Consider the following 24,486-nt stretch of genomic DNA (forward strand, 5'->3'; position numbering starts at 1 on the left):
AACGTTAGGTTGACTTGGGAAATTTTGGAGTTCAATTAAAGAAATTCAATTTATGTTAATTAAAATAAAATTAAAATATTTTTGCAAGATGGCACCTTATATGCACAAAGCCGCGTCACTGCCCAAAGATGCTTGCGTCGCATGTCTTGCTCCTGATATTCACCGCGTTGGCGAAGAGTGCAGGCAGGCATTTAACAATGTGAATTATGCCGCTTTCAAAGAGCAGCTGCCTTGGTGTCCGCCTTCCCGTTGTGACACGTTAGGTAAGCTGGCTAAATGCACTTTAGTATTTTAGCTCAAACATTGCGGGGTTGTACCGTATGCTCTGTAGAGAGCGTGAGATGTCTTGAAAGAACACTGACATCACTTACGTCAGCCGTAGTCCGCCTGAACCACTGCCGTCACAAAATGGTGGCCCCCGTGTCTGTTTAAGAACGGTGAAATTAAGATGATTTAAAATATGAGACCGTTTTCTGGAAATCATGGATGGTTCAGACGCAGTTCGATATGGGCTTCCATTTTTATCGTTACGTTTCAAAAAGTCAAGGTACCCCTTGCGGTTGACCTTCAAGGCGCCCTGGGGTGGGCTCGAACCACCAACCTTTCGGTTAACAGCCGAACGCGCTATCCGATTGCGCCACGGAGGCTACGCGTACTCGTGTCTTCTGTCTCACTGTGCGAGGAAAATAATGTACTATATCATTTAATGCTCGTTTCTCTGCTAAAACAATCCCACTGAGCGCCCCCGGGTGGGCTTTAACCACCAACCTTTCGGTTAACAGCCGAACGCGCTATCCGATTGCGCCACGGAGGCTACGCGTACTCGTGTCTTCTGTCTCACTGTGCGAGGAAAATAATGTACTATATCATTTAATGCTCGTTTCTCTGCTAAAACAATCCCACTGAGCGCCCCCGGGTGGGCTTGAACCACCAACCTTTCGGTTAACAGCCGAACGCGCTATCCGATTGCGCCACGGAGGCTACGCGTACTCGTGTCTTCTGTCTCACTGTGCGAGGAAAATAATGTACTATATCATTTAATGCTCGTTTCTCTGCTAAAACAATCCCACTGAGCGCCCCCGGGTGGGCTTGAACCACCAACCTTTCGGTTAACAGCCGAACGCGCTATCCGATTGCGCCACGGAGGCTACGCGTACTCGTGTCTTCTGTCTCACTGTGCGAGGAAAATAATGTACTATATCATTTAATGCTCGTTTCTCTGCTAAAACAATCCCACTGAGCGCCCCCGGGTGGGCTTTAACCACCAACCTTTCGGTTAACAGCCGAACGCGCTATCCGATTGCGCCACGGAGGCTACGCGTACTCGTGTCTTCTGTCTCACTGTGCGAGGAAAATAATGTACTATATCATTTAATGCTCGTTTCTCTGCTAAAACAATCCCACTGAGCGCCCCCGGGTGGGCTTTAACCACCAACCTTTCGGTTAACAGCCGAACGCGCTATCCAATTGCGCCACGGAGGCTACGCGTACTCGTGTCTTCTGTCTCACTGTGCGAGGAAAATAATGTACTATATCATTTAATGCTCGTTTCTCTGCTAAAACAATCCCACTGAGCGCCCCCGGGTGGGCTTTAACCACCAACCTTTCGGTTAACAGCCGAACGCGCTATCCAATTGCGCCACGGAGGCTACGCGTACTCGTGTCTTCTGTCTCACTGTGCGAGGAAAATAATGTACTATATCATTTAATGCTCGTTTCTCTGCTAAAACAATCCCACTGAGCGCCCCCGGGTGGGCTTTAACCACCAACCTTTCGGTTAACAGCCGAACGCGCTATCCAATTGCGCCACGGAGGCTACGCGTACTCGTGTCTTCTGTCTCACTGTGCGAGGAAAATAATGTACTATATCATTTAATGCTCGTTTCTCTGCTAAAACAATCCCACTGAGCGCCCCCGGGTGGGCTTGAACCACCAACCTTTCGGTTAACAGCCGAACGCGCTATCCGATTGCGCCACGGAGGCTACGCGTACTCGTGTCTTCTGTCTCACTGTGCGAGGAAAATAATGTACTATATCATTTAATGCTCGTTTCTCTGCTAAAACAACCCCACTGAGCGCCCCCGGGTGGGCTTGAACCACCAACCTTTCGGTTAACAGCCGAACGCGCTATCCGATTGCGCCACGGAGGCTACGCGTACTCGTGTCTTCTGTCTCACTGTGCGAGGAAAATAATGTACTATATCATTTAATGCTCGTTTCTCTGCTAAAACAATCCCACTGAGCGCCCCCGGGTGGGCTTGAACCACCAACCTTTCGGTTAACAGCCGAACGCGCTATCCGATTGCGCCACGGAGGCTACGCGTACTCGTGTCTTCTGTCTCACTGTGCGAGGAAAATAATGTACTATATCATTTAATGCTCGTTTCTCTGCTAAAACAATCCCACTGAGCGCCCCCGGGTGGGCTTTAACCACCAACCTTTCGGTTAACAGCCGAACGCGCTATCCGATTGCGCCACGGAGGCTACACGTGCTCGTGTCTTCTGTCTCACTGTGCGAGGAAAATAACCTACTATATCATTTAATGCTCGTTTCTCTGCTAAAACAATCCCACTGAGCGCCCCCGGGTGGGCTTGAACCACCAACCTTTCGGTTAACAGCCGAACGCGCTATCCGATTGCGCCACGGAGGCTACGCGTACTCGTGTCTTCTGTCTCACTGTGCGAGGAAAATAATGTACTATATCATTTAATGCTCGTTTCTCTGCTAAAACAATCCCACTGAGCGCCCCCGGGTGGGCTTGAACCACCAACCTTGCGGTTAACAGCCGAACGCGCTATCCGATTGCGCCACGGAGGCTACGCGTACTCGTGTCTTCTGTCTCACTGTGCGAGGAAAATAATGTACTATATCATTTAATGCTCGTTTCTCTGCTAAAACAATCCCACTGAGCGCCCCCGGGTGGGCTTGAACCACCAACCTTTCGGTTAACAGCCGAACGCGCTATCCGATTGCGCCACGGAGGCTTTTTTTTTTTTTTTTCCTTTATTGTAAAACAATGTTCACACTAAAATATTTCTATACATATACACTACTTCCTGTAGTGCTATAAACTACCTTGTCTCTCGCAAGGACTTTCACACAAATCTCATTCAACCATGTAGGCACTTCTCCATTCACTGCAGCTACTTCTTTTAGCATCGTCAATTCTTCTCTCAGTAACTGTATCGGTGGCAGCAAAGGTTCTTCGTTTCTGTCTTTCAGCCTGAGCTTCCATAGACAAAAGAGAGCAACCAGACATAGCACATCATACCTTACACCATTTGTCTCACGCAAAGGCAAAAAACGTATTGTGTGCGGGTTCAAATCCAGATCTTTCCCAATCATCCTACTGAGGTCACTCCAAAAGAACTGAGCTTCGGTACAATAAACAAAAACATGCTCTATGGTTTCGGGTGTCTTACACAAACGGCAATTTGTTGTCCAAGGTACAAATATACCCTTTTCGTGCAACCAGGTTTTCACTGGCAAGGTTCTCGTGTGTAACTTGAAGAAGAAAGTTTTCATTTCCGGTTTAATCTGCATTCTTCTCACCCTCTGCAATATGTCCATACCATGTGATCCTTGTGGTACGCGCCGATATATCGGGATGGGGAAAAGCATATCTATTAAATCATTGGCTAACTGTTTCTTGGAGACTGTGAAAATATACTCCCTGGAAAACCTTACCATCAAGAACCTGATACTTTGCACGATGTCAAAATAGAAACCACGTAGCACAATGTCCACTTTTTTTACAGCAACGGTTATCTCTGGCAAAAAGTCATGTCCGACACATTGCTTCACACACTCGAGCAGAGGATGTTTGTTTTCTCTGTAAAAGCTTAGTCGCATGATCAGCTGTTTGACATACAAGTGAGACAAACTTAGTCCTCCTCTCTCTATCTTACAGAAGAGGTTTTCTCTTCTCATGCGTTCAAATGGGGAATTCCATATAAAGCGGGCAAATATGCGATGGAATACATGGATGTTCTTCCGCGAGCATTGCAGTACATGTAACAGATACACTAGTTTAGCAACTAGGAAAACATTACAGACCGCAGCACGTTGGAATATTGAGAGTCTTGCTTGTTTCATGATGTTGGCGTGCTTCTGCACTTTCGTAGCTAGTTCTCTCCACACCGTGTTTGTATTTGTGCTGTGTTCCAAAGGTACACCTAAGTATGTGGCTGGTATGGTCTGCCAGGTTATTCCTTCAAAGACTGCCGGTGTTGTACCCCACATTCCTCCCCAAATTCCAATTGATTTTTCCTTATTGATTTGCGCTCCAGATGCCTCGCTGAACCAGTCAAGCTCGCACAGAATCTTACTGACACTGGGTTTATCCTCCGCTAGAAACACTATGTCATCCGCATAGGCTAGGACTTTAACTTCGACACCATATATTTTGAAACCGTTGATGCTAGTGTTACGTACGACACTTTGACACAGAGGTTCCAGGTAAAGGTCAAATAACAGCGGAGATAAGGGACATCCTTGCCTCACCGAAGAACACAATGGTACTGGGTTTGTGAGGTGGTTGTTAACCACTAGCCTCGTTGCTACACAAGAGTAACACATTCTAATTCGCTCTATGAACACTGGTCCAAAGTTCATTGCTTTCAATACCATGAACAAAAACAAATGACTAACCCTATCAAACGCTTTCTTAAGGTCTACTTGCAGTACAGCAATCTGTTTGTTTTCCATTCTACTAAGTTCAAAAATCGTTCGCAGCACATGAATATTTGTCTGGATAGTTCTCCCCCTGATGGCACAGGATTGGTGGTCTCCGACGAGCTTGTCCACACACTGTTGCAGCCTCGTTGCAAGCACTTTTGCATACACCTTGTAATCTACGTTGCACAAAGTTATCGGCCTATAGTCTGTCACTTTGGGCACAGCATCATCGCGCACTGTTTTCCGTATCATGACTGTGTGGGTCTTCCTGAAACTCGGCGGAAGCATTCTTTCCGTTTCGGCTTCCCGAATTACTTGCAACAGTATCATAGATATGTAATCAGCATATTTAATGTAAAAATCGGGTCCTATCCCATCCGGTCCAGGTGCTCGGTTCTTTTTTAAACTGCTTATTGCTTGCCTGACCTCTTCCAATGTTATCGGTTTTTCCAGATTATCTTGATCCGCCTCTGTCAACCGCGCTACCACTTCCGATAGGCGTCCTTCTATCTGATGATCCACTTTGCCTCTGGACCTTCCTATCAAATCAGTGTAATATCTTTCGAAACTCATTCGTATTTCCTCTGAGTTTGCTAGTATCTTTCCATTCTCCTGTATGTCTGTAATAATCTTGTTTTTACTATATTCCTTCTCCTTTCTTATGAACCTTTTGCTGGGCATTTCGTCCGCTACGCAACACTGCATTCTTGCTCTTATCTTCGCTCCCTCATACTTTTGCTCGTCAATTATATTCAGCTCCAACTTTATCCGAGCCATCTCTTCTGTGAACTCTCCCGCCCTTCTTGATTCCATTTCCATTACTTTTCCCAGCGTCTTCTGTAGTTCTTGCTCTCGGTGTTTCTTCTGGAATGTCAAAATGCTGCTTCGTTCTATGGCGAAGGCACGTAACTTGAGTTTAAACTCCTCCCATGCTCTCGTCCAACTGGTTCTTTCATTCATTATTTCAACTATGCTATCCTTTACGAAGTTCGAGAATTCTTCATCTTCAAGTAGATTTACGTTGAGCTTCCACATTTGCCATCCAGTGTGCTTCCTCCTTTCTCTTTGCACCTGACCTAGCGACGCTATTACCAGACTGTGGTCACTGAAGTAGACGGGGTGTACTTTATACTCTACAAAATGCGTAGTTTTCGTTTGCGCCACATAAATTCGGTCTAGTCGAGCATGGGAGTTGTTCTGAAAGTGTGTAAATATTGTTTTCCTGTCCGAGTTTCCATCTGCTGCGTCGCACAATCCATGTTCTTCTAGTATACCTTGCAGTACGTCCGTACTTTTATCTTTATCCTCTTTCCGATTACTTCGGTCCTCTCTGTTCAACGTGCAATTGAAATCACCCAGTAGCACCGTTTTATAACTGCTGTTGACGAGTTTACTCACAGTTTCAAAAAAGGCTGCTCTGTCTTGCGGTTCATTCGGTGCGTAGACATTTAGAAAACGCCATATTTCGCCGTCAATGAGTACGTCCATCACTGCTAGTCTGCCCCGATTGTCGACCATGTGAGATATCGGTTTAAAACAATCCAACTTCCTTAGCAGCAACAGACAGCCTCCCGAGTTTCCCATAGCATGGCTTACGACGACGTCGTAGTTCTTGATGAAGCATTCTTCTACTAACCTCTCTGTTTCTTCTTGTGTGCTGATTTTTGATTCTTGTATCGCAAGCATGTCTATTTCTGGGAACTTTTCAAGATAGCGGCTTAGCTGGTACTGCTTCTTCCGAGAGTTAAGACCTCTCACGTTTAAAGTTGCCACTGATATTGTTCTTCCCATTGCTTTTAAACGGTGTTATGGGTGTCTCTCTTTTGCCGCTGTGCGCTACGAAGCCTATGTTGTCAAAAAATTGGCATCTTCCAACTGGGACAAGTCAGTTTGCGTTGGAAGAAGTCTCAACCCCAAATTACTGCTCGATTTTAGTCTCTTTCCTTTCGTTGTAGACCACTGTTGATCTTTGTTTTCGCTCAGTTCAGCAACAACCTCTTTTGTGCTACCTTTTCTCTTTTGTGCTACCTCTGCCTCTTTCATTTCCTCATCAGTGCCACTTTCATCAACCTGTCCTTCCTGCTCCTGTAACTGAGCATTCCTTTCTCGCAAATCTCGGCCTACAACGTCATCTTTGTCATTTTCTGTTCCGCGCTGTTTGTTTTCTTCATTCGGGTCCGCTATGTGAAACTCACTTTCTTGTTCGTTATTCTTTCTTACTCTTGAGGCATACGTCCCAACGCACTCTTCGTCTAAATGGCCATAGCTGCGACACGTTTTACACCAAGGGGTGTGGCACTGTTTTCTGATGTGTCCTATTTGTTTACATCTGAGGCACATTGGCGGTCGGCCTGGCACAGAAAACAGCACACGACAGCCCTCTACGAAAGCTTGGTGCGGCAAGTTCGTAGCTGAGACTCCCTCATGAAGCCGAATCGTGACCTGCCGTGTTGTGGTATCTATCCCTTCGAAAAAGGAGCCTTTCCATTTTTCTCGTCTTATTTCTTTAACATTTCCATACTTTTCTAACGTCTTCTGAAGCGCTTCGTCCGACACATTTCCTGGGATCCAGCGAATCTTAATTTCTATTTCCGTGCGGTTTGGGTCGATAACCATACATCTTTGCCCTTTGACCTCTAACTCCTTCATAGCCAGCAACTTTTCCTTTGCTATTGCACTCCGGAAGCTGATAACCCAAACATGATTGTATTGATAAACCCCGAAGTTTGATACGTCTTCCTTCTTTACTAAGCCTTCCAACGCCTGCCCAAAATGGCCTACGTTATATGGTCTTCCTTCGGGGTTTCCATGCAAAAACAGGGTGTTACGTGTCACAGTACCTGTTGGAATCGTTGGCATAATTATCTTGTAGTTCATTGTATCCTTTGAGCCTGTTCCCTGTCCTTGCACCCGGCTAGGCTTAGCCGTACTAGTCGCTCCAACGGAGCTCGAAGAACCTGCGTCTGCACTCATCGAGTGCCGGAAGCAGAAAAAAAGTTGCGCCACGGAGGCTACGCGTACTCGTGTCTTCTGTCTCACTGTGCGAGGAAAATAATGTACTATATCATTTAATGCTCGTTTCTCTGCTAAAACAATCCCACTGAGCGCCCCCGGGTGGGCTTGAACCACCAACCTTGCGGTTAACAGCCGAACGCGCTATCCGATTGCGCCACGGAGGCTACGCGTACTCGTGTCTTCTGTCTCACTGTGCGAGGAAAATAATGTACTATATCATTTAATGCTCGTTTCTCTGCTAAAACAATCCCACTGAGCGCCCCCGGGTGGGCTTGAACCACCAACCTTTCGGTTAACAGCCGAACGCGCTATCCGATTGCGCCACGGAGGCTACGCGTTCTCGTGTCTTCTGTCTCACTGTGCGAGGAAAATAATGTACTATATCATTTAATGCTCGTTTCTCTGCTAAAACAATCCCACTGAGCGCCCCCGGGTGGGCTTGAACCACCAACCTTGCGGTTAACAGCCGAACGCGCTATCCGATTGCGCCACGGAGGCTACGCGTACTCGTGTCTTCTGTCTCACTGTGCGAGGAAAATAATGTACTATATCATTTAATGCTCGTTTCTCTGCTAAAACAATCCCACTGAGCGCCCCCGGGTGGGCTTGAACCACCAACCTTTCGGTTAACAGCCGAACGCGCTATCCGATTGCGCCACGGAGGCTACGCGTACTCGTGTCTTCTGTCTCACTGTGCGAGGAAAATAATGTACTATATCATTTAATGCTCGTTTCTCTGCTAAAACAATCCCACTGAGCGCCCCCGGGTGGGCTTGAACCACCAACCTTGCGGTTAACAGCCGAACGCGCTATCCGATTGCGCCACGGAGGCTACGCGTACTCGTGTCTTCTGTCTCACTGTGCGAGGAAAATAATGTACTATATCATTTAATGCTCGTTTCTCTGCTAAAACAATCCCACTGAGCGCCCCCGGGTGGGCTTGAACCACCAACCTTTCGGTTAACAGCCGAACGCGCTATCCGATTGCGCCACGGAGGCTACGCGTACTCGTGTCTTCTGTCTCACTGTGCGAGGAAAATAATGTACTATATCATTTAATGCTCGTTTCTCTGCTAAAACAATCCCACTGAGCGGCCCCGTGTGGGCTTGAACCACCAACCTTGCGGTTAACAGCCGAACGCGCTATCCGATTGCGCCACGGAGGCTACGCGTACTCGTGTCTTCTGTCTCACTGTGCGAGGAAAATAATGTACTATATCATTTAATGCTCGTTTCTCTGCTAAAACAATCCCACTGAGCGCCCCCGGGTGGGCTTGAACCACCAACCTTGCGGTTAACAGCCGAACGCGCTATCCGATTGCGCCACGGAGGCTACGCGTACTCGTGTCTTCTGTCTCACTGTGCGAGGAAAATAATGTACTATATCATTTAATGCTCGTTTCTCTGCTAAAACAATCCCACTGAGCGCCCCCGGGTGGGCTTGAACCACCAACCTTTCGGTTAACAGCCGAACGCGCTATCCGATTGCGCCACGGAGGCTACGCGTACTCGTGTCTTCTGTCTCACTGTGCGAGGAAAATAATGTACTATATCATTTAATGCTCGTTTCTCTGCTAAAACAATCCCACTGAGCGCCCCCGGGTGGGCTTGAACCACCAACCTTGCGGTTAACAGCCGAACGCGCTATCCGATTGCGCCACGGAGGCTACGCGTACTCGTGTCTTCTGTCTCACTGTGCGAGGAAAATAATGTACTATATCATTTAATGCTCGTTTCTCTGCTAAAACAATCCCACTGAGCGCCCCCGGGTGGGCTTGAACCACCAACCTTTCGGTTAACAGCCGAACGCGCTATCCGATTGCGCCACGGAGGCTACGCGTACTCGTGTCTTCTGTCTCACTGTGCGAGGAAAATAATGTACTATATCATTTAATGCTCGTTTCTCTGCTAAAACAATCCCACTGAGCGCCCCCGGGTGGGCTTGAACCACCAACCTTTCGGTTAACAGCCGAACGCGCTATCCGATTGCGCCACGGAGGCTACGCGTACACGTGTCTTCTGTCTCACTGTGCGAGGAAAATAATGTACTATATCATTTAATGCTCGTTTCTCTGCTAAAACAATCCCACTGAGCGCCCCCGGGTGGGCTTGAACCACCAACCTTTCGGTTAACAGCCGAACGCGCTATCCGATTGCGCCACGGAGGCTACGCGTACACGTGTCTTCTGTCTCACTGTGCGAGGAAAATAATGTACTATATCATTTAATGCTCGTTTCTCTGCTAAAACAATCCCACTGAGCGCCCCCGGGTGGGCTTGAACCACCAACCTTGCGGTTAACAGCCGAACGCGCTATCCGATTGCGCCACGGAGGCTACGCGTACTCGTGTCTTCTGTCTCACTGTGCGAGGAAAATAATGTACTATATCATTTAATGCTCGTTTCTCTGCTAAAACAATCCCACTGAGCGCCCCCGGGTGGGCTTGAACCACCAACCTTTCGGTTAACAGCCGAACGCGCTATCCGATTGCGCCACGGAGGCTACGCGTACTCGTGTCTTCTGTCTCACTGTGCGAGGAAAATAATGTACTATATCATTTAATGCTCGTTTCTCTGCTAAAACAATCCCACTGAGCGCCCCCGGGTGGGCTTGAACCACCAACCTTTCGGTTAACAGCCGAACGCGCTATCCGATTGCGCCACGGAGGCTACGCGTACTCGTGTCTTCTGTCTCACTGTGCGAGGAAAATAATGTACTATATCATTTAATGCTCGTTTCTCTGCTAAAACAATCCCACTGAGCGCCCCCGGGTGGGCTTGAACCACCAACCTTTCGGTTAACAGCCGAACGCGCTATCCGATTGCGCCACGGAGGCTACGCGTACTCGTGTCTTCTGTCTCACTGTGCGAGGAAAATAATGTACTATATCATTTAATGCTCGTTTCTCTGCTAAAACAATCCCACTGAGCGCCCCCGGGTGGGCTTGAACCACCAACCTTGCGGTTAACAGCCGAACGCGCTATCCGATTGCGCCACGGAGGCTACGCGTACTCGTGTCTTCTGTCTCACTGTGCGAGGAAAATAATGTACTATATCATTTAATGCTCGTTTCTCTGCTAAAACAATCCCACTGAGCGCCCCCGGGTGGGCTTGAACCACCAACCTTGCGGTTAACAGCCGAACGCGCTATCCGATTGCGCCACGGAGGCTACGCGTACTCGTGTCTTCTGTCTCACTGTGCGAGGAAAATAATGTACTATATCATTTAATGCTCGTTTCTCTGCTAAAACAATCCCACTGAGCGCCCCCGGGTGGGCTTTAACCACCAACCTTTCTGTTAACAGCCGAACGCGCTATCCAATTGCGCCACGGAGGCTACGCGTACTCGTGTCTTCTGTCTCACTGTGCGAGGAAAATAATGTACTATATCATTTAATGCTCGTTTCTCTGCTAAAACAATCCCACTGAGCGCCCCCGGGTGGGCTTTAACCACCAACCTTTCTGTTAACAGCCGAACGCGCTATCCAATTGCGCCACGGAGGCTACGCGTACTCGTGTCTTCTGTCTCACTGTGCGAGGAAAATAATGTACTATATCATTTAATGCTCGTTTCTCTGCTAAAACAATCCCACTGAGCGCCCCCGGGTGGGCTTGAACCACCAACCTTGGCGGTTAACAGCCGAACGCGCTATCCGATTGCGCCACGGAGGCTACGCGTACTCGTGTCTTCTGTCTCACTGTGCGAGGAAAATAATGTACTATATCATTTAATGCTCGTTTCTCTGCTAAAACAATCCCACTGAGCGCCCCCGGGTGGGCTTGAACCACCAACCTTTCGGTTAACAGCCGAACGCGCTATCCGATTGCGCCACGGAGCCTACACTTTTTTCTTTTCCACCTTTTATTAACAATACACACAAGTGCACACAACTACAGGTACGTCACACGGTCGCGACGCCGTGGGCCATTACAAAACGTCTAAACAGGAAACTGAAGACCTTTTGAATTCGTACATACGATTTTACAAGTACGTAAGGGCATCAGACAATGTTTCTAACCAGTCTGGCAGCTCTAAACATCGCATAAGGCACAGCTTAAGTTGAGATATTTCTATCTTAAAGTATTTCATAGGAGGCATTAACGGTTCTTCGTTCCTGTCAGCCATACGAAGTTTCCACAGACAGTACAAGGCTATAAGCATGACAATATCGTACCTGACTGTTTCCCTCGGGTGTAATGGGAGAAATCGTATGGTGTGTGGGTTAAGCCGAAGTCGAGTTTTGAAAACTTTATACTGGAGATCGTCCCAGAAGAACTGGGCTTCTGTGCAGTCTAAGAAAAGGTGATCATGCGTTTCAGGAACTTTGCAGAACCTGCAGTCTGCCGACCAGGGCACGTATATGCCCTTCTGCGCAAGCCATGCCTTGACAGGTAGTGTTGACGTATGAAGTTTGTAAAAGAATGTCTTCATGTTTGGTTTGATTGGCATCCTTTGGACTCGAACCAAAACATCCCTGCCTGGCCAAGTGGGTGGAATATCTCGATAGACAGGCACAGGGAACAATGTATCGATCAAGTGGGCCACCAGCGTTTTCTTGTTGACAGACAAGAGGTATTCAAGGGTAAACCTGGCTTTCAAAAACAGCATGCACTCAACGACCTCCCTGAAAAAGCCTGTTAACCGCATCGTTCCCTCTGTGAACGTGACGTGTAACTCCGGGATGTAATTATATGTAAGGATGCGTTTCACTCCCTCGAGAACTGGATGCAGCTCCTCACGAATGAACCAGAGTCTCATGACCAGTTGTTTGACAAAGAGGTGCTGTAGGCCGAGGCCTCCATCACGAAGTTTTCGAAAAAGATAGTCGCGACGCATCCTCTCAAATGTAGAGCACCAGATTGTGGTGGCAAAAATCCTGTGACAGGCGTGCACTACTTTGCGCGGGCATTGCAAGACTTGCAAAAGGTAAACCAGTTTAGCAGCTAGAAACACGTTGCATACTGTCGCTCGCTGAAAAATTGAAAGGTCTTTCTTCCTCCAGATGAAAGCGTGTTTCCTTATGTTGTCGAGCCTCTGGGACCACATTCTACTCGGGTTCCTGGTTTCTTGCAACGGGACACCAAGATAACGAGGGTTTTGTTCCTGCCACGGAATACCGCAAAAAGCTCCAGGTGTTGTCGCCCAGTGGCCGCACCAAACGCCTAAGGACTTGTCTTTGTTTACACGCGCTCCAGACGCCTGGCCAAACAAATCAACTTGTTCCATGACATTCACTACGCTAGGTTTGTCCTTGACAAGGAATGCAAGATCATCAGCATATGCGGCCACCTTGATCACAGTACCGGCCAGTTCGAACCCGTGGATATTATTCAGGCGGATGACTCGCCGACACAGCGGCTCCAGGTACAAGTCAAAGAGCAGTGGTGACAGGGGACAGCCCTGTCGAACCGAGGATCGCAGCATTATCGGTGCGGCAAGAGTGTTGTTAATGATGAGGCTCGTGGCAACTTGCTCGTAACAAAGCTTGATGCGGCCGACAAAGCGAGCTCCCACGTTGACGTATTCCAGCAACGCAAACAAATATGTGTGACATACGCGGTCAAAAGCCTTAGAAAGGTCCAGCTGCAACATGGCCACATGGTCCCCCTCGTACCGACACCAATCCAGAATGGTACGCACCACATGGATATTCGTCAGTATAGTCCTACCCCTTATTCCGCACGTTTGGTGATCACCTATCAATTGAGGTAACACAAGTTGTAGTCGAGCAGCCATAACTTTGGCGTATATTTTGTAATCGACATTGCATAGGGTAATTGGCCTGTAATCAGTAACCTTTGCCGTCGAACCTTCTGCAACTTTTTTAGGAACCAGCACGGTGTGCGATCGCCGGAAACTGCCGGAAAAAATCCCGTTTTCTTCAGCCTCGGCGTATACATCCAGCAAAATAGGCACGAGATAAGCGGAAAACTTCTTGTAGAACTCGGCACATAGACCGTCCGGTCCAGGGGAACGATTTAAGTTCAGTGATGCAATTGCGTCGCTGATTTCTTGTTCTGTGAGCGGCGACGCTAACAGTTCGTTATCCGGTTCCCCGAGCTTAGGCATTTCAGAGAGGAAAGCCTGGATACAACCCTGATTGGCAGTGATAGCTGCCGTCCCAAACAAACTTGTGTAATATTGCACAAAATGGGTCTTTATGTCCTCGAGGTCAGTCACCACGGAGCCTACACGTGCTCGTGTCTTCTGTCTCACTGTGCGAGGAAAATAATGTACTATATCATTTAATGCTCGTTTCTCTGCTAAAACAATCCCACTGAGCGCCCCCGGGTGGGCTTTAACCACCAACCTTTCGGTTAACAGCCGAACGCGCTATCCGATTGCGCCACGGAGGCTACACGTGCTCGTGTCTTCTGTCTCACTGTGCGAGGAAAATAACGTACTATATCATTTAATGCTCGTTTCTCTGCTAAAACAATCCCACTGAGCGGCCCCGGGTGGGCTTGAACCACCAACCTTTCGGTTAACAGCCGAACGCGCTATCCGATTGCGCCACGGAGCCTACACGTGCTCGTGTCTTCTGTCTCACTGTGCGAGGAAAATAATGTACTATATCATTTAATGCTCGTTTCTCTGCTAAAACAATCCCACTGAGCGCCCCCGGGTGGGCTTTAACCACCAACCTTTCGGTTAACAGCCGAACGCGCTATCCGATTGCGCCACGGAGGCTACGCGTACTCGTGTCTTCTGTCTCACTGTGCGAGGAAAATAATGTACTATATCATTTAATGCTCGTTTCTCTGCTAAAACAATCCCACTGAGCGCCCCCGGGTGGGCTTTAACCACCAACCTTTCGGTTAACAGCCGAACGCGCTATCCGATTGCGCCACGGAGGCTACACGTGCTCCTGTCTTCTGTCTCACTGTGCGAGGAAAATAATGTACTATATCATTTAATGCTCGTTTCTCTGCTAAAACAATCCCACTGAGCGCCCCCGGGTGGGCTTTAACCACCAACCTTTCGGTTAACAGCCGAACGCGCTATCCGATTGCGCCACGGAGGCTACACGTGCTCGTGTCTTCTGTCTCACTGTGCGAGGAAAATAATGTACTATATCATTTAATGCTCGTTTCTCTGCTAAAACAATCTCACTGAGCGCCCCCGGGTGGGCTTTAACCACCAACCTTTCGGTTAACAGCCGAACGCGCTATCCGATTGCGCCACGGAGGCTACACGTGCTCGTGTCTTCTGTCTCACTGTGCGAGGAAAATAATGTACTATATCATTTAATGCTCGTTTCTCTGCTAAAACAATCCCACTGAGCGCGCCCCCGGGTGGGCTTGAACCACCAACCTTTCGGTTAACAGCCGAACGCGCTATCCGATTGCGCCACGGAGGCTACACGTGCTCGTGTCTTCTGTCTCACTGTGCGAGGAAAATAATGTACTATATCATTTAATGCTCGTTTCTCTGCTAAAACAATCCCACTGAGCGCCCCCGGGTGGGCTTTAACCACCAACCTTTCGGTTAACAGCCGAACGCGCTATCCGATTGCGCCACGGAGGCTACGCGTACTCGTGTCTTCTGTCTCACTGTGCGAGGAAAATAATGTACTATATCATTTAATGCTCGTTTCTCTGCTAAAACAATCCCACTGAGCGCCCCCGGGTGGGCTTTAACCACCAACCTTTCGGTTAACAGCCGAACGCGCTATCCGATTGCGCCACGGAGGCTACGCGTACTCGTGTCTTCTGTCTCACTGTGCGAGGAAAATAATGTACTATATCATTTAATGCTCGTTTCTCTGCTAAAACAATCCCACTGAGCGCCCCCGGGTGGGCTTTAACCACCAACCTTTCGGTTAACAGCCGAACGCGCTATCCGATTGCGCCACGGAGGCTACGCGTACTCGTGTCTTCTGTCTCACTGTGCGAGGAAAATAATGTACTATATCATTTAATGCTCGTTTCTCTGCTAAAACAATCCCACTGAGCGCGCCCCCGGGTGGGCTTGAACCACCAACCTTTCGGTTAACAGCCGAACGCGCTATCCGATTGCGCCACGGAGGCTACGCGTACTCGTGTCTTCTGTCTCACTGTGCGAGGAAAATAATGTACTATATCATTTAATGCTCGTTTCTCTGCTAAAACAATCCCACTGAGCGCGCCCCCGGGTGGGCTTGAACCACCAACCTTTCGGTTAACAGCCGAACGCGCTATCCGATTGCGCCACGGAGGCTACACGTGCTCGTGTCTTCTGTCTCACTGTGCGAGGAAAATAATGTACTATATCATTTAATGCTCGTTTCTCTGCTAAAACAATCCCACTGAGCGCCCCCGGGTGGGCTTTAACCACCAACCTTTCGGTTAACAGCCGAACGCGCTATCCGATTGCGCCACGGAGGCTACACGTGCTCGTGTCTTCTGTCTCACTGTGCGAGGAAAATAATGTACTATATCATTTAATGCTCGTTTCTCTGCTAAAACAATCCCACTGAGCGCGCCCCCGGGTGGGCTTGAACCACCAACCTTTCGGTTAACAGCCGAACGCGCTATCCGATTGCGCCACGGAGGCTACACGTGCTCGTGTCTTCTGTCTCACTGTGCGAGGAAAATAATGTACTATATCATTTAATGCTCGTTTGTCTGCTAAAACAATCCCACTGAGCGCGCCCCCGGGTGGGCTTTAACCACCAACCTTTCGGTTAACAGCCGAACGCGCTATCCGATTGCGCCACGGAGGCTACACGTGCTCGTGTCTTCTGTCTCACTGTGCGAGGAAAATAATGTACTATATCATTTAATGCTCGTTTCTCTGCTAAAACAATCCCACTGAGCGCCCCCGGGTGGGCTTTAACCACCAACCTTTCGGTTAACAGCCGAACGCGCTATCCGATTGCGCCACGGAGGCTACACGTGCTCGTGTCTTCTGTCTCACTGTGCGAGGAAAATAATGTACTATATCATTTAATGCTCGTTTCTCTGCTAAAACAATCCCACTGAGCGCCCCCGGGTGGGCTTTAACCACCAACCTTTCGGTTAACAGCCGAACGCGCTATCCGATTGCGCCACGGAGGCTACACGTGCTCGTGTCTTCTGTCTCACTGTGCGAGGAAAATAATGTACTATATCATTTAATGCTCGTTTGTCTGCTAAAACAATCCCACTGAGCGCGCCCCCGGGTGGGCTTTAACCACCAACCTTTCGGTTAACAGCCGAACGCGCTATCCGATTGCGCCACGGAGGCTACACGTGCTCGTGTCTTCTGTCTCACTGTGCGAGGAAAATAATGTACTATATCATTTAATGCTCGTTTCTCTGCTAAAACAATCCCACTGAGCGCCCCCGGGTGGGCTTTAACCACCAACCTTTCGGTTAACAGCCGAACGCGCTATCCGATTGCGCCACGGAGGCTACACGTGCTCGTGTCTTCTGTCTCACTGTGCGAGGAAAATAATGTACTATATCATTTAATGCTCGTTTCTCTGCTAAAACAATCCCACTGAGCGCGCCCCCGGGTGGGCTTGAACCACCAACCTTTCGGTTAACAGCCGAACGCGCTATCCGATTGCGCCACGGAGGCTACACGTGCTCGTGTCTTCTGTCTCACTGTGCGAGGAAAATAATGTACTATATCATTTAATGCTCGTTTCTCTGCTAAAACAATCCCACTGAGCGCCCCCGGGTGGGCTTTAACCACCAACCTTTCGGTTAACAGCCGAACGCGCTATCCGATTGCGCCACGGAGGCTACACGTGCTCGTGTCTTCTGTCTCACTGTGCGAGGAAAATAATGTACTATATCATTTAATGCTCGTTTCTCTGCTAAAACAATCCCACTGAGCGCCCCCGGGTGGGCTTTAACCACCAACCTTTCGGTTAACAGCCGAACGCGCTATCCGATTGCGCCACGGAGGCTACACGTGCTCGTGTCTTCTGTCTCACTGTGCGAGGAAAATAATGTACTATATCATTTAATGCTCGTTTGTCTGCTAAAACAATCCCACTGAGCGCGCCCCCGGGTGGGCTTTAACCACCAACCTTTCGGTTAACAGCCGAACGCGCTATCCGATTGCGCCACGGAGGCTACACGTGCTCGTGTCTTCTGTCTCACTGTGCGAGGAAAATAATGTACTATATCATTTAATGCTCGTTTCTCTGCTAAAACAATCCCACTGAGCGCGCCCCCGGGTGGGCTTTAACCACCAACCTTTCGGTTAACAGCCGAACGCGCTATCCGATTGCGCCACGGAGGCTACACGTGCTCGTGTCTTCTGTCTCACTGTGCGAGGAAAATAATGTACTATATCATTTAATGCTCGTTTCTCTGCTAAAACAATCCCACTGAGCGCCCCCGGGTGGGCTTTAACCACCAACCTTTCGGTTAACAGCCGAACGTGCTATCCGATTGCGCCACGGAGGCTACACGTGCTCGTGTCTTCTGTCTCACTGTGCGAGGAAAATAATGTACTATATCATTTAATGCTCGTTTGTCTGCTAAAACAATCCCACTGAGCGCGCCCCCGGGTGGGCTTTAACCACCAACCTTTCGGTTAACAGCCGAACGCGCTATCCGATTGCGCCACGGAGGCTACACGTGCTCGTGTCTTCTGTCTCACTGTGCGAGGAAAATAATGTACTATATCATTTAATGCTCGTTTCTCTGCTAAAACAATCCCACTGAGCGCCCCCGGGTGGGCTTTAACCACCAACCTTTCGGTTAACAGCCGAACGCGCTATCCGATTGCGCCACGGAGGCTACACGTGCTCGTGTCTTCTGTCTCACTGTGCGAGGAAAATAATGTACTATATCATTTAATGCTCGTTTCTCTGCTAAAACAATCCCACTGAGCGCGCCCCCGGGTGGGCTTGAACCACCAACCTTTCGGTTAACAGCCGAACGCGCTATCCGATTGCGCCACGGAGGCTACACGTGCTCGTGTCTTCTGTCTCACTGTGCGAGGAAAATAATGTACTATATCATTTAATGCTCGTTTCTCTGCTAAAACAATCCCACTGAGCGCGCCCCCGGGTGGGCTTGAACCACCAACCTTTCGGTTAACAGCCGAACGCGCTATCCGATTGCGCCACGGAGGCTACACGGGCTCGTGTCTTCTGTCTCACTGTGCGAGGAAAATAATGTACTATATCATTTAATGCTCGTTTGTCTGCTAAAACAATCCCACTGAGCGCGCCCCCGGGTGGGCTTGAACCACCAACCTTTCGGTTAACAGCCGAACGCGCTATCCGATTGCGCCACGGAGGCTACACGGGCTCGTGTCTTCTGTCTCACTGTGCGAGGAAAATAATGTACTATATCATTTAATGCTCGTTTCTCTGCTAAAACAATCCCACTGAGCGCGCCCCCGGGTGGGCTTGAACCACCAACCTTTCGGTTAACAGCCGAACGCGCTATCCGATTTTTTTTTTTTTTTTTTGCGAACTTTTATTCCATGCTAAAACGTACATAAAACCTCAATGGCTACTTCGCCATTCTGTAAGTTAGTAGGGTGTGCCGTTTCCTAATTTTGTTCGTGTTCAGCTTGGTCTGCGGCGTCTTCACCGTGGTACTCTTCCGTACCCTCTTGTTGCTCGAAGCAGGTGCCTTCACATCGCTGTCTTTCACCAGCTGGCGTTCTTGTTCCTTGCTGTGATGGTGTGCAGCAGGCTCCTGAGTCCGCTGCAAGTGATATCGTCTTCCCGTGCTGTCACCACCGTGAGCACCCATTCAAGGCTGGTGAGGAAGTGGTTCCATGGTGTCTTCGGCTTGGCTTTGCCTTCAGAAATGGCCATCCTGTACCGCCATAAGGAGTGGAGACCGATGACCACCAGAGCGGCCGACGTGTTGTTGTCTTCGCAGCCGTCGAACACGAGGAATTTTAGCGAAAACCAGTCAATGTTGATGTCCAGACCAGTGCACGCTCTGAACTGCTCCCAAAAATCTCGAGCTCGTTTGCAGTTTACAAACACATGAAACAGGTCTTCTTCAGCGCTGCACAGGTCACACCTCACTGACCACGGGACAAAGAATCCTTTTCTCTGCAGCCAGACTTTGACCGGCAACACTTCGCAGTGGAACCTTGTGAAGAGGTCCTTCGCGCCGGATGGTACGCAGAGCTTGCGTAGCCTTTTGAAGACGTTCTGGGCTTCTGTTGTGAGAGGGAACTTCCGATAGAGCGGTTCTGGTGTCACGCTGTCTACAGTATCCCAGTAGAGCTTTCTCCGCTTAACCTTGCTGAGGTAGTCCCAAGAGAAACGCATTTCAAAGAAGGCAATAGCCGCTCCGATCTCCCTGTAGAACGCCCGGGTCTCCTTTGCCCTTGCCGGATTTTCGAGTGGCACTGTCCACCTATGGAGGTGGTGTGCTCCAAGTGTCTGTGTGCAGCTTCTGAGGAATGGATCGCCCTGGTCCCTGAAGTAGAGGAACCTCTGTACTTTGAGCTTAATGTCGAGGTTCACAAGTCCAAATCCACCTTTGCTTGGGCTCAAGAAGAGGTTCGATCGTCGCATCTTTTCCATTGGAGAATTCCACACAAAGGTGGCACACAGTCGGTGGAACTTGTTGACCACTGCATTGTTGTATTTCGTGCATTGGGCGGTATACAGCACTGCTGGGTACAAGCAGGAATTGCATACATACGCCTTGTTGAAGAGCGTGAGGAACCGTCCGTGCCAGGGAGTCAGCGAGTGCCTGAGCCGGTTCAATTTGGGGTTCCATACGTGTGCTGTTTGCTTTCTTAAGTCGAACTCGACTCCGAGGTACTTGTCAACCTTGTTTGTCCACTGCAAGCCAAGAAGATTGGTTGGAGTTTCTTCCCACGGTCCAAGCCAGCTGCCTAATGTCTTGCTGAGGTTGAGCTCTGCTCCGGAGTGCTTCGAGAACTCCTGAATGGTGTCTAGTGCTTGTTGGACTCCCTCAACAGTGGTGCACACTACGGTTACGTCATCGGCATACGCGAGAAGCTTGATGCTTTCCGCGCCTATCTTGAGCCCTTGAATACTTTCGTTGGAACTGATCATGCGACATAGCGGTTCCAGGTATGCGGCGAACAGAAGCGGTGAAAGTGGACACCCCTGCCTCACTGATGAATGAATCGGTATGGGTTTGCTTAACCTCCCGTTCACTACTAATCTGGTGCTGATGTCTTCGTAGCAGAGCTTTATCGAGGCCATTAGGGAGCTCCCGACCTTCAGTTTTTCAAGAATCGCCCAGAGGTACTGGTGACTGACTCTATCGAACGCCTGCCGCAGGTCAACCTGGAGAACGCACAGCCGGGCAGGTAGTGTTTCGGCAGCCTCGCACACCGCCCGCATCACGTGTAAGTTTCGTGCGATCGACCTGCCCTTGACTCCGTAGACTTGATGCTGACCAATGGCAGTCCGCAGGCAACCCTCTAATCTGTTATTGAGAACCTTGGCAAATATCTTGTAATCAGCGCAGAGAAGGCTGATTGGTCGAAAATCGTTAACTGTTGGAGCTTCGCTGTTCTTGGGGTTCTTTTTAGGGATAAGGACGGTGAAGGATTGACGCATTGATGGCGGGAGCAACTTTCTCGAAGCGATGTCGTCGAACACCAACTTCAAGATTGGGGAGAGCAAGGTAGCGAACCTTTTATAGAATGCTGATCCAATTCCATCCGGGCCCGGAGCTTTGTTTCTTCCCAGCTTTCGGATAACTCTCTCTATCTCCCCCGTTGTTATTTCGCCGTTCGCTGCTTCTGCTACTTCTGTCTTTACTGCCGGCAAATCGAGGCCGCTTATAGCATCGGTAACCTTTGTCCCAGTTGATGACGAGAACAGACCGCGGAACTTCTCGTAGAACAGTCCTTCGATTTCCTCTTGCGATGTCGCAGTGCCGTCTGGACTGTTCAAACCTGTAATGGCGTTGAACGATCCCCTTTCTCTTTCCCGTAGGAGGAATACTTTGCTGGGCGTTTCCTCACGCGACACCGTGTTTAGCCGGCTCCGAATTGCTGCACCCTTGTATCGTTTTTCCAAAATTTCAAGAAGCTGCTTTTTCACTTCTCCAATTTCCTGTGTATACCGTCCAGGGGTGTGGTCTTCCTCTGCGACTAACACACGGAGGTCTTTGGTAAGTGACCGGGCCTGTTCCCTCTCCTTGAAGCTTCTTGACTGACTATAGGATATTGCTTTGTTTTTGAAGTTTGTCTTGAAGATCTCCCACGTAACGGCGTTGATACTGTTTCCGCTCTTGTATTCTGTGATCATGTTTTCCACTTCCTGGCAGAAAGTCTCTTCTTCCAGGATACTTTCGTTGAGCTTCCACGAATAAGACCTTGCCTTCATGATGCAACTTGTGGCCTGAGCGCTGAGATCGATGTCGACGCTGACAAGTCCGTGGTCCGAGAAAGGTACCGGCGTGACGGTGTAGTTGCAGGCCGTCTTGTCCCAGTCAGCGGAGAAATAGATTCTGTCGAGTCTTGCATGGGACGCACCTTGCCAGTGAGTGTACCGCTGACTGGGTTCCGTTCCTACCGCAGCAACGTCGACCAAACTGAAATCTGTCACCAGCTTCTTGAATTCCGTCACACTAGCGTCCCTCCTGAAGGGGTAGCTGCAGTCATACTTGCTGGTTACCATATTGAAGTCGCCACAGAATACAACTTTTGCCGGTGTGTCCACGAAAGCTCTCAGCTCAGAGAAGAACATTTTCCTGTCGTCCCTTATATTTGGCGCGTAGACACAAATTACTCGCGCTAACTGGTTGGCGATGAGGAGATCGACACAGGTAAATCGGCCGGTTTGGTCAAGGATGGTGTCGACGACGGTGACGATACTGTCCTTCTTCACAAATATCGCTGTCCCCGCACTGTGACCAGTGCCTGCGGAGTGGTAGCAGTAGTAGTTACGTTTAAAGAAATTAACAAGGTCCTTTTCTTGTTCCGCGGTAGAGATCTTCGTTTCCTGGAGGCAGATAATGTCTAGTTTGTGTTCCTTTATCATTTCCATGAGCCAGTGCTTTCTGTTTTGCCGAATCAGACTGAACGTGTTAAAAGTTGCCACTCTTATTTTTTTTCTTGACATGGAACGAGTTTGGAAAGCGACCGCTGGTTACTGGGTGGCCGTGAAGTGAAGGTCGTTCAGCTGTGATGCACCAGCTTCCTCCAGCGGGACCACCGGCATCGGGGCGTCCCCTTTCTTCCATCTACTTTCAAACCTTGCGTCCTTTCTCTGCTCTCTTAGATAGTCCTTTACAGTGGTGGCATGCCTCTCTGACTCTCTTTTCCTTTTCATTGAATTTTCCTCTACTTCGGCCATATCTGCGTCGCTATCTTCTGTGTCTTTGTTATCACATTCCTCATTTGGTATCTGTGTTCGCTTCTTGCTCGTGCCTTCTTCTTGGGATGGAACTTTTTCAACGTCCCTGTTTTCCTGGGTACTATCTTCAGTTTTATCCGCTTCTTCCTGGTCCATTAGATTTTCTGTAATCGTGTCGCTACCTTGCCCCCGAGTCTTGCTGGCGTAGATTTGCACACAGTCTTCTGGGTCATGACCAAACGATTTACATTTCTTGCACCATGTCGCCGTACACTGATTGCGTATGTGCCCTACCTGTTTGCACCGCAGGCACAATGGCGGCTTCCCCGGCACCGAAACAAGTAACGGGTCGCCCCTGATATGGATCATGTATGGAATTTGGTCGACGGTGGATCCTTCGCGTAGCCGCAACTTGACTATCCGAGTCGTCGTTTCTATGCCAGCAAATTCAGCGCACTTCCACGTCTCTCTTGCCGTGTCCAGGACGTCACCATACTCTGTCATAGCGTTGCGGATTACGTCATCAGCTAAAATCGTAGAGACCCAGTGAAGCTTCAGAGTTATTTCTTTTGCGTTTGGGTCGATTACGATGCACCGTTTGTCTTTCACAAGCATCTCCTTTTGCTTCAGCAGCTTCGCCTTCTCTATCTCGCTCCTGAACGTTATGGCCCACACGTGGTTATAGCGGTAAGCCCCTAATGCACAAATCTCTCGTCTATCAACCACGTCTCTCAGTGGGGCATCGAAGTCCAGCACTTTGTACGGTTTAGCGGAGGGATCCGCATGCATGATGACCGTGTTAGGCGATAAGTTACCTGGCGTAATAGTAGGTAGGATGGTCTTGTACTCTGTCTGGGAAGCACTAGGCCTAACTTCATCCCGGCTCGGAGCCGTTGCCGCCGCTCGCAGGGAGCTCATTCCGCGTCCGTTCACCTCGGTGCCAGGAACTGGAATGAACGCGCTATCCGATTGCGCCACGGAGGCTACACGTGCTCGTGTCTTCTGTCTCACTGTGCGAGGAAAATAATGTACTATATCATTTAATGCTCGTTTCTCTGCTAAAACAATCCCACTGAGCGCCCCCGGGTGGGCTTTAACCACCAACCTTTCGGTTAACAGCCGAACGCGCTATCCGATTGCGCCACGGAGGCTGCACGTGCTCGTGTCTTCTGTCTCACTGTGCGAGGAAAATAATGTACTATATCATTTAATGCTCGTTTCTCTGCTAAAACAATCCCGCTGAGCGCGCCCCCGGGTGGGCTTGAACCACCAACCTTTCGGTTAACAGCCGAACGCGCTATCCGATTGCGCCACGGAGGCTACACGTGCTCGTGTCTTCTGTCTCACTGTGCGAGGAAAATAATGTACTATATCATTTAATGCTCGTTTCTCTGCTAAAACAATCCCACTGAGCGCCCCCGGGTGGGCTTTAACCACCAACCTTTCGGTTAACAGCCGAACGCGCTATCCGATTGCGCCACGGAGGCTGCACGTGCTCGTGTCTTCTGTCTCACTGTGCGAGGAAAATAATGTACTATATCATTTAATGCTCGT

General features: G+C 49.3%; 70 non-coding genes across 70 annotated transcripts; all 70 read right to left on the reverse strand.

Annotated features, from left to right (window-relative positions):
* Positions 1-573: 573 nt before the first annotated feature.
* On the reverse strand, positions 574-647 carry Trnan-guu (transfer RNA asparagine (anticodon GUU)). The gene has a single exon. It is a non-coding gene; the product is annotated as a tRNA-Asn (tRNA).
* A 93-nt stretch (positions 648-740) lies between these two features.
* Trnan-guu (transfer RNA asparagine (anticodon GUU)) lies at positions 741-814 on the reverse strand. The gene has a single exon. It is a non-coding gene; the product is annotated as a tRNA-Asn (tRNA).
* A 93-nt stretch (positions 815-907) lies between these two features.
* On the reverse strand, positions 908-981 carry Trnan-guu (transfer RNA asparagine (anticodon GUU)). Its single transcript has one exon. It is a non-coding gene; the product is annotated as a tRNA-Asn (tRNA).
* Positions 982-1,074: 93 nt separating this feature from the next.
* On the reverse strand, positions 1,075-1,148 carry Trnan-guu (transfer RNA asparagine (anticodon GUU)). Its single transcript has one exon. It is a non-coding gene; the product is annotated as a tRNA-Asn (tRNA).
* A 93-nt stretch (positions 1,149-1,241) lies between these two features.
* On the reverse strand, positions 1,242-1,315 carry Trnan-guu (transfer RNA asparagine (anticodon GUU)). The gene has a single exon. It is a non-coding gene; the product is annotated as a tRNA-Asn (tRNA).
* A 93-nt stretch (positions 1,316-1,408) lies between these two features.
* Positions 1,409-1,482, reverse strand: Trnan-guu (transfer RNA asparagine (anticodon GUU)). The gene has a single exon. It is a non-coding gene; the product is annotated as a tRNA-Asn (tRNA).
* Positions 1,483-1,575: 93 nt separating this feature from the next.
* Trnan-guu (transfer RNA asparagine (anticodon GUU)) lies at positions 1,576-1,649 on the reverse strand. The gene has a single exon. It is a non-coding gene; the product is annotated as a tRNA-Asn (tRNA).
* A 93-nt stretch (positions 1,650-1,742) lies between these two features.
* Trnan-guu (transfer RNA asparagine (anticodon GUU)) lies at positions 1,743-1,816 on the reverse strand. Its single transcript has one exon. It is a non-coding gene; the product is annotated as a tRNA-Asn (tRNA).
* A 93-nt stretch (positions 1,817-1,909) lies between these two features.
* Positions 1,910-1,983, reverse strand: Trnan-guu (transfer RNA asparagine (anticodon GUU)). Its single transcript has one exon. It is a non-coding gene; the product is annotated as a tRNA-Asn (tRNA).
* A 93-nt stretch (positions 1,984-2,076) lies between these two features.
* Trnan-guu (transfer RNA asparagine (anticodon GUU)) lies at positions 2,077-2,150 on the reverse strand. Its single transcript has one exon. It is a non-coding gene; the product is annotated as a tRNA-Asn (tRNA).
* Positions 2,151-2,243: 93 nt separating this feature from the next.
* Trnan-guu (transfer RNA asparagine (anticodon GUU)) lies at positions 2,244-2,317 on the reverse strand. Its single transcript has one exon. It is a non-coding gene; the product is annotated as a tRNA-Asn (tRNA).
* A 93-nt stretch (positions 2,318-2,410) lies between these two features.
* Trnan-guu (transfer RNA asparagine (anticodon GUU)) lies at positions 2,411-2,484 on the reverse strand. Its single transcript has one exon. It is a non-coding gene; the product is annotated as a tRNA-Asn (tRNA).
* A 93-nt stretch (positions 2,485-2,577) lies between these two features.
* Trnan-guu (transfer RNA asparagine (anticodon GUU)) lies at positions 2,578-2,651 on the reverse strand. Its single transcript has one exon. It is a non-coding gene; the product is annotated as a tRNA-Asn (tRNA).
* A 93-nt stretch (positions 2,652-2,744) lies between these two features.
* Positions 2,745-2,818, reverse strand: Trnan-guu (transfer RNA asparagine (anticodon GUU)). Its single transcript has one exon. It is a non-coding gene; the product is annotated as a tRNA-Asn (tRNA).
* A 93-nt stretch (positions 2,819-2,911) lies between these two features.
* On the reverse strand, positions 2,912-2,985 carry Trnan-guu (transfer RNA asparagine (anticodon GUU)). Its single transcript has one exon. It is a non-coding gene; the product is annotated as a tRNA-Asn (tRNA).
* Positions 2,986-7,783: 4,798 nt separating this feature from the next.
* On the reverse strand, positions 7,784-7,857 carry Trnan-guu (transfer RNA asparagine (anticodon GUU)). The gene has a single exon. It is a non-coding gene; the product is annotated as a tRNA-Asn (tRNA).
* Positions 7,858-7,950: 93 nt separating this feature from the next.
* On the reverse strand, positions 7,951-8,024 carry Trnan-guu (transfer RNA asparagine (anticodon GUU)). The gene has a single exon. It is a non-coding gene; the product is annotated as a tRNA-Asn (tRNA).
* A 93-nt stretch (positions 8,025-8,117) lies between these two features.
* Trnan-guu (transfer RNA asparagine (anticodon GUU)) lies at positions 8,118-8,191 on the reverse strand. Its single transcript has one exon. It is a non-coding gene; the product is annotated as a tRNA-Asn (tRNA).
* A 93-nt stretch (positions 8,192-8,284) lies between these two features.
* Positions 8,285-8,358, reverse strand: Trnan-guu (transfer RNA asparagine (anticodon GUU)). Its single transcript has one exon. It is a non-coding gene; the product is annotated as a tRNA-Asn (tRNA).
* A 93-nt stretch (positions 8,359-8,451) lies between these two features.
* Positions 8,452-8,525, reverse strand: Trnan-guu (transfer RNA asparagine (anticodon GUU)). Its single transcript has one exon. It is a non-coding gene; the product is annotated as a tRNA-Asn (tRNA).
* A 93-nt stretch (positions 8,526-8,618) lies between these two features.
* Trnan-guu (transfer RNA asparagine (anticodon GUU)) lies at positions 8,619-8,692 on the reverse strand. The gene has a single exon. It is a non-coding gene; the product is annotated as a tRNA-Asn (tRNA).
* Positions 8,693-8,952: 260 nt separating this feature from the next.
* Trnan-guu (transfer RNA asparagine (anticodon GUU)) lies at positions 8,953-9,026 on the reverse strand. Its single transcript has one exon. It is a non-coding gene; the product is annotated as a tRNA-Asn (tRNA).
* A 93-nt stretch (positions 9,027-9,119) lies between these two features.
* Trnan-guu (transfer RNA asparagine (anticodon GUU)) lies at positions 9,120-9,193 on the reverse strand. The gene has a single exon. It is a non-coding gene; the product is annotated as a tRNA-Asn (tRNA).
* Positions 9,194-9,286: 93 nt separating this feature from the next.
* Trnan-guu (transfer RNA asparagine (anticodon GUU)) lies at positions 9,287-9,360 on the reverse strand. The gene has a single exon. It is a non-coding gene; the product is annotated as a tRNA-Asn (tRNA).
* A 93-nt stretch (positions 9,361-9,453) lies between these two features.
* Positions 9,454-9,527, reverse strand: Trnan-guu (transfer RNA asparagine (anticodon GUU)). The gene has a single exon. It is a non-coding gene; the product is annotated as a tRNA-Asn (tRNA).
* Positions 9,528-9,620: 93 nt separating this feature from the next.
* Positions 9,621-9,694, reverse strand: Trnan-guu (transfer RNA asparagine (anticodon GUU)). Its single transcript has one exon. It is a non-coding gene; the product is annotated as a tRNA-Asn (tRNA).
* Positions 9,695-9,787: 93 nt separating this feature from the next.
* Positions 9,788-9,861, reverse strand: Trnan-guu (transfer RNA asparagine (anticodon GUU)). Its single transcript has one exon. It is a non-coding gene; the product is annotated as a tRNA-Asn (tRNA).
* Positions 9,862-9,954: 93 nt separating this feature from the next.
* Trnan-guu (transfer RNA asparagine (anticodon GUU)) lies at positions 9,955-10,028 on the reverse strand. The gene has a single exon. It is a non-coding gene; the product is annotated as a tRNA-Asn (tRNA).
* Positions 10,029-10,121: 93 nt separating this feature from the next.
* Positions 10,122-10,195, reverse strand: Trnan-guu (transfer RNA asparagine (anticodon GUU)). The gene has a single exon. It is a non-coding gene; the product is annotated as a tRNA-Asn (tRNA).
* A 93-nt stretch (positions 10,196-10,288) lies between these two features.
* Trnan-guu (transfer RNA asparagine (anticodon GUU)) lies at positions 10,289-10,362 on the reverse strand. Its single transcript has one exon. It is a non-coding gene; the product is annotated as a tRNA-Asn (tRNA).
* A 93-nt stretch (positions 10,363-10,455) lies between these two features.
* Trnan-guu (transfer RNA asparagine (anticodon GUU)) lies at positions 10,456-10,529 on the reverse strand. Its single transcript has one exon. It is a non-coding gene; the product is annotated as a tRNA-Asn (tRNA).
* A 93-nt stretch (positions 10,530-10,622) lies between these two features.
* On the reverse strand, positions 10,623-10,696 carry Trnan-guu (transfer RNA asparagine (anticodon GUU)). Its single transcript has one exon. It is a non-coding gene; the product is annotated as a tRNA-Asn (tRNA).
* A 93-nt stretch (positions 10,697-10,789) lies between these two features.
* On the reverse strand, positions 10,790-10,863 carry Trnan-guu (transfer RNA asparagine (anticodon GUU)). Its single transcript has one exon. It is a non-coding gene; the product is annotated as a tRNA-Asn (tRNA).
* Positions 10,864-10,956: 93 nt separating this feature from the next.
* On the reverse strand, positions 10,957-11,030 carry Trnan-guu (transfer RNA asparagine (anticodon GUU)). The gene has a single exon. It is a non-coding gene; the product is annotated as a tRNA-Asn (tRNA).
* Positions 11,031-11,123: 93 nt separating this feature from the next.
* Trnan-guu (transfer RNA asparagine (anticodon GUU)) lies at positions 11,124-11,197 on the reverse strand. Its single transcript has one exon. It is a non-coding gene; the product is annotated as a tRNA-Asn (tRNA).
* A 93-nt stretch (positions 11,198-11,290) lies between these two features.
* On the reverse strand, positions 11,291-11,365 carry Trnan-guu (transfer RNA asparagine (anticodon GUU)). Its single transcript has one exon. It is a non-coding gene; the product is annotated as a tRNA-Asn (tRNA).
* Positions 11,366-11,458: 93 nt separating this feature from the next.
* Positions 11,459-11,532, reverse strand: Trnan-guu (transfer RNA asparagine (anticodon GUU)). Its single transcript has one exon. It is a non-coding gene; the product is annotated as a tRNA-Asn (tRNA).
* A 2,444-nt stretch (positions 11,533-13,976) lies between these two features.
* Trnan-guu (transfer RNA asparagine (anticodon GUU)) lies at positions 13,977-14,050 on the reverse strand. The gene has a single exon. It is a non-coding gene; the product is annotated as a tRNA-Asn (tRNA).
* Positions 14,051-14,143: 93 nt separating this feature from the next.
* Trnan-guu (transfer RNA asparagine (anticodon GUU)) lies at positions 14,144-14,217 on the reverse strand. Its single transcript has one exon. It is a non-coding gene; the product is annotated as a tRNA-Asn (tRNA).
* A 93-nt stretch (positions 14,218-14,310) lies between these two features.
* Trnan-guu (transfer RNA asparagine (anticodon GUU)) lies at positions 14,311-14,384 on the reverse strand. The gene has a single exon. It is a non-coding gene; the product is annotated as a tRNA-Asn (tRNA).
* A 93-nt stretch (positions 14,385-14,477) lies between these two features.
* Positions 14,478-14,551, reverse strand: Trnan-guu (transfer RNA asparagine (anticodon GUU)). Its single transcript has one exon. It is a non-coding gene; the product is annotated as a tRNA-Asn (tRNA).
* A 93-nt stretch (positions 14,552-14,644) lies between these two features.
* Trnan-guu (transfer RNA asparagine (anticodon GUU)) lies at positions 14,645-14,718 on the reverse strand. Its single transcript has one exon. It is a non-coding gene; the product is annotated as a tRNA-Asn (tRNA).
* Positions 14,719-14,811: 93 nt separating this feature from the next.
* Trnan-guu (transfer RNA asparagine (anticodon GUU)) lies at positions 14,812-14,885 on the reverse strand. Its single transcript has one exon. It is a non-coding gene; the product is annotated as a tRNA-Asn (tRNA).
* A 95-nt stretch (positions 14,886-14,980) lies between these two features.
* Trnan-guu (transfer RNA asparagine (anticodon GUU)) lies at positions 14,981-15,054 on the reverse strand. The gene has a single exon. It is a non-coding gene; the product is annotated as a tRNA-Asn (tRNA).
* A 93-nt stretch (positions 15,055-15,147) lies between these two features.
* Trnan-guu (transfer RNA asparagine (anticodon GUU)) lies at positions 15,148-15,221 on the reverse strand. The gene has a single exon. It is a non-coding gene; the product is annotated as a tRNA-Asn (tRNA).
* A 93-nt stretch (positions 15,222-15,314) lies between these two features.
* Positions 15,315-15,388, reverse strand: Trnan-guu (transfer RNA asparagine (anticodon GUU)). The gene has a single exon. It is a non-coding gene; the product is annotated as a tRNA-Asn (tRNA).
* Positions 15,389-15,481: 93 nt separating this feature from the next.
* Trnan-guu (transfer RNA asparagine (anticodon GUU)) lies at positions 15,482-15,555 on the reverse strand. The gene has a single exon. It is a non-coding gene; the product is annotated as a tRNA-Asn (tRNA).
* A 95-nt stretch (positions 15,556-15,650) lies between these two features.
* On the reverse strand, positions 15,651-15,724 carry Trnan-guu (transfer RNA asparagine (anticodon GUU)). The gene has a single exon. It is a non-coding gene; the product is annotated as a tRNA-Asn (tRNA).
* A 95-nt stretch (positions 15,725-15,819) lies between these two features.
* Positions 15,820-15,893, reverse strand: Trnan-guu (transfer RNA asparagine (anticodon GUU)). The gene has a single exon. It is a non-coding gene; the product is annotated as a tRNA-Asn (tRNA).
* A 93-nt stretch (positions 15,894-15,986) lies between these two features.
* Trnan-guu (transfer RNA asparagine (anticodon GUU)) lies at positions 15,987-16,060 on the reverse strand. Its single transcript has one exon. It is a non-coding gene; the product is annotated as a tRNA-Asn (tRNA).
* Positions 16,061-16,155: 95 nt separating this feature from the next.
* Positions 16,156-16,229, reverse strand: Trnan-guu (transfer RNA asparagine (anticodon GUU)). The gene has a single exon. It is a non-coding gene; the product is annotated as a tRNA-Asn (tRNA).
* Positions 16,230-16,324: 95 nt separating this feature from the next.
* On the reverse strand, positions 16,325-16,398 carry Trnan-guu (transfer RNA asparagine (anticodon GUU)). Its single transcript has one exon. It is a non-coding gene; the product is annotated as a tRNA-Asn (tRNA).
* Positions 16,399-16,491: 93 nt separating this feature from the next.
* Positions 16,492-16,565, reverse strand: Trnan-guu (transfer RNA asparagine (anticodon GUU)). The gene has a single exon. It is a non-coding gene; the product is annotated as a tRNA-Asn (tRNA).
* A 93-nt stretch (positions 16,566-16,658) lies between these two features.
* Positions 16,659-16,732, reverse strand: Trnan-guu (transfer RNA asparagine (anticodon GUU)). The gene has a single exon. It is a non-coding gene; the product is annotated as a tRNA-Asn (tRNA).
* A 95-nt stretch (positions 16,733-16,827) lies between these two features.
* Positions 16,828-16,901, reverse strand: Trnan-guu (transfer RNA asparagine (anticodon GUU)). The gene has a single exon. It is a non-coding gene; the product is annotated as a tRNA-Asn (tRNA).
* A 93-nt stretch (positions 16,902-16,994) lies between these two features.
* Trnan-guu (transfer RNA asparagine (anticodon GUU)) lies at positions 16,995-17,068 on the reverse strand. Its single transcript has one exon. It is a non-coding gene; the product is annotated as a tRNA-Asn (tRNA).
* Positions 17,069-17,163: 95 nt separating this feature from the next.
* Positions 17,164-17,237, reverse strand: Trnan-guu (transfer RNA asparagine (anticodon GUU)). The gene has a single exon. It is a non-coding gene; the product is annotated as a tRNA-Asn (tRNA).
* Positions 17,238-17,330: 93 nt separating this feature from the next.
* Positions 17,331-17,404, reverse strand: Trnan-guu (transfer RNA asparagine (anticodon GUU)). The gene has a single exon. It is a non-coding gene; the product is annotated as a tRNA-Asn (tRNA).
* Positions 17,405-17,497: 93 nt separating this feature from the next.
* Positions 17,498-17,571, reverse strand: Trnan-guu (transfer RNA asparagine (anticodon GUU)). Its single transcript has one exon. It is a non-coding gene; the product is annotated as a tRNA-Asn (tRNA).
* A 95-nt stretch (positions 17,572-17,666) lies between these two features.
* Trnan-guu (transfer RNA asparagine (anticodon GUU)) lies at positions 17,667-17,740 on the reverse strand. The gene has a single exon. It is a non-coding gene; the product is annotated as a tRNA-Asn (tRNA).
* A 95-nt stretch (positions 17,741-17,835) lies between these two features.
* Positions 17,836-17,909, reverse strand: Trnan-guu (transfer RNA asparagine (anticodon GUU)). Its single transcript has one exon. It is a non-coding gene; the product is annotated as a tRNA-Asn (tRNA).
* Positions 17,910-18,002: 93 nt separating this feature from the next.
* Positions 18,003-18,076, reverse strand: Trnan-guu (transfer RNA asparagine (anticodon GUU)). The gene has a single exon. It is a non-coding gene; the product is annotated as a tRNA-Asn (tRNA).
* Positions 18,077-18,171: 95 nt separating this feature from the next.
* On the reverse strand, positions 18,172-18,245 carry Trnan-guu (transfer RNA asparagine (anticodon GUU)). The gene has a single exon. It is a non-coding gene; the product is annotated as a tRNA-Asn (tRNA).
* Positions 18,246-18,338: 93 nt separating this feature from the next.
* Trnan-guu (transfer RNA asparagine (anticodon GUU)) lies at positions 18,339-18,412 on the reverse strand. Its single transcript has one exon. It is a non-coding gene; the product is annotated as a tRNA-Asn (tRNA).
* A 95-nt stretch (positions 18,413-18,507) lies between these two features.
* Trnan-guu (transfer RNA asparagine (anticodon GUU)) lies at positions 18,508-18,581 on the reverse strand. Its single transcript has one exon. It is a non-coding gene; the product is annotated as a tRNA-Asn (tRNA).
* Positions 18,582-18,676: 95 nt separating this feature from the next.
* Positions 18,677-18,750, reverse strand: Trnan-guu (transfer RNA asparagine (anticodon GUU)). Its single transcript has one exon. It is a non-coding gene; the product is annotated as a tRNA-Asn (tRNA).
* A 95-nt stretch (positions 18,751-18,845) lies between these two features.
* Positions 18,846-18,919, reverse strand: Trnan-guu (transfer RNA asparagine (anticodon GUU)). The gene has a single exon. It is a non-coding gene; the product is annotated as a tRNA-Asn (tRNA).
* Positions 18,920-24,009: 5,090 nt separating this feature from the next.
* Positions 24,010-24,083, reverse strand: Trnan-guu (transfer RNA asparagine (anticodon GUU)). The gene has a single exon. It is a non-coding gene; the product is annotated as a tRNA-Asn (tRNA).
* Positions 24,084-24,178: 95 nt separating this feature from the next.
* On the reverse strand, positions 24,179-24,252 carry Trnan-guu (transfer RNA asparagine (anticodon GUU)). The gene has a single exon. It is a non-coding gene; the product is annotated as a tRNA-Asn (tRNA).
* Positions 24,253-24,345: 93 nt separating this feature from the next.
* Trnan-guu (transfer RNA asparagine (anticodon GUU)) lies at positions 24,346-24,419 on the reverse strand. Its single transcript has one exon. It is a non-coding gene; the product is annotated as a tRNA-Asn (tRNA).
* Between the last annotated feature and the right edge of the window lie 67 nt (positions 24,420-24,486).

The sequence above is a fragment of the Ornithodoros turicata genome, chromosome 8, assembly GCF_037126465.1.
Source record: "Ornithodoros turicata isolate Travis chromosome 8, ASM3712646v1, whole genome shotgun sequence".
Lineage (NCBI taxonomy): Eukaryota > Metazoa > Arthropoda > Arachnida > Ixodida > Argasidae > Ornithodoros > Ornithodoros turicata.